This window comes from Mycetomoellerius zeteki, unplaced genomic scaffold (assembly GCF_001594055.1).
Source record: "Mycetomoellerius zeteki isolate Tzet28-1 unplaced genomic scaffold, Tzet1.0 scaffold748, whole genome shotgun sequence".
Classification (NCBI taxonomy): Eukaryota; Metazoa; Arthropoda; class Insecta; order Hymenoptera; family Formicidae; genus Mycetomoellerius; species Mycetomoellerius zeteki.
This window is the reverse complement of record NW_017257773.1, coordinates 45,747-47,393: the sequence shown is the minus strand read 5'-3', so window position 1 is coordinate 47,393 and position 1,647 is coordinate 45,747. Positions and strand designations below refer to the sequence as shown.

General features: G+C 38.1%; 1 long non-coding RNA gene across 1 annotated transcript; it reads right to left on the bottom strand.

Annotated features, from left to right (window-relative positions):
- On the bottom strand, window positions 1-772 carry LOC108729527 (uncharacterized). The gene is made up of 3 exons (XR_001936937.1): window positions 717-772; window positions 405-647; window positions 1-46 (listed from the first exon to the last, which is right to left on the bottom strand). It is a non-coding gene; the product is annotated as an uncharacterized lncRNA (long non-coding RNA).
- Window positions 773-1,647: the final 875 nt, after the last annotated feature.

Below are 1,647 nucleotides of genomic sequence, written 5' to 3'. Positions count from 1 at the left end.
AAGCCCCTCCATATCCGTCTGCATGTTAAGTCCATGTGTCTGTCTCCTGATGAATATCGTTTCCGAAGTCAGTTTCCTAATATTTTTAACATTATTATTGAGTAGTTCTTCCTTCTGTTTTGCCAATAGCCAGCAACACTTCGAATCTAGTCTACTCCTTTCGCGCAAGAAAAAAAAGATATGACAATTTCGTTTGCTTATTAAAGAAGGAATCGCAAATGTGAGTAGGGTGATAGCGGGAAATAACACGTGCAAGTCGAACAAGTTGTACACAAGTGAAATCTATTCTCCTATAAGTATCATTCAGTTCCAGCTTAAGAATTTGGCAAAACAGAAGGAAGAACTACTCAATAATAATATTAAAAATATTAGGCCTATTCGTTATTATCAAGAGCGGTACCCACTACCGATGCTGTCCATTGCAGTGATGGAGTGGCGAATGGGAATGTTGTCGTTGTACCCTAAGGTACAGAATTCTACTGGTGGAATAGTTAGAGAGATACAGATTGATCCTCAGCCTTTTCTCCCATTGATTCCTCCTCCATCGTTTTCCTCACCAAGGAATGGCTGGTTCGTGAATCTGTCAAGTGTTTCCATACCTCCCAATGTACAGAACTTTTTACAATTGGGAGATAACTTTGCCTTACCTTCGAACAATAGATTAGAGTTAACGGTCGATCTTATTAAATGTATCGAAAGTAATATTTACAAATTACCATAAGACCATTGGAGCTTTATCTCTAGAGATTGCTATTTATCGGAAAAGGAATTCTGTTCATTTTGTTTTGGATTCTATTTTCTTTGTTTTTGATAGTGTTACTTATAAGCAGAATTATGGTACGCCTATGGGCTCCCCGTTGTCTCCCGTCATCACGGATTTAGTTATGCAAAGATTGGAGAGTAGAGCTTTGTCTTCGATTAGATTCCCGTTGCCCTTTTATTATAGATATGTTGATGACATAATCTTGGCAGCCTGATTATTCGGTTATTCCATTCTTGAGATTTTTAATTCTCAGCATCCACGGCTTCAGTTTACTATGGAAGTGGGGGTAATAGATTAAATTTTTTGGATGTGTAGTGATTAGGGATAATGAGACGATAGAGTTCGATTGGTACCACAAGCCGACTTTTTCAGGTAGATATTTGAACTTTTGGTCACAGCACCCGGTTTCGCAAAAAATAGGTACAGTCGCGGGATTAGTTGATAGAGTAGTTCTGCTTTCGAATCCCAAATTTCACTTTGGTAACTTTTGTTTCATAATTAAGGTATTGTTAGGGAATGATTATCCATTGAACTTTATATTTGAGAACATTAGTAATCGGTTGAAGAACGTTATTATGGCTAGTAATAGGAAGAATGTAGTTAAGGAGAATAGCGTTGATGTAGTGCAACCTTCGTGGTTCACGGTTCCTTTCGTTCGTGAGCATTACTGAGAAGTTTAATAGATTAAAGAGTGATCATATGATGGTGTCGTTTTACAGCATTAACAAATTGCGAGAATTCATTAGAGTACAGAAGGGTCCCGTACCGCGTAGTAATAAGTCGAATGTAGTTTACAAGATTTCTTGTAAGGACTGTGACGCGAGTTACGTGGGACAGACGTGTAGACAGCTAAAAACAAGAGTCACGGAACACAAGAACCATAT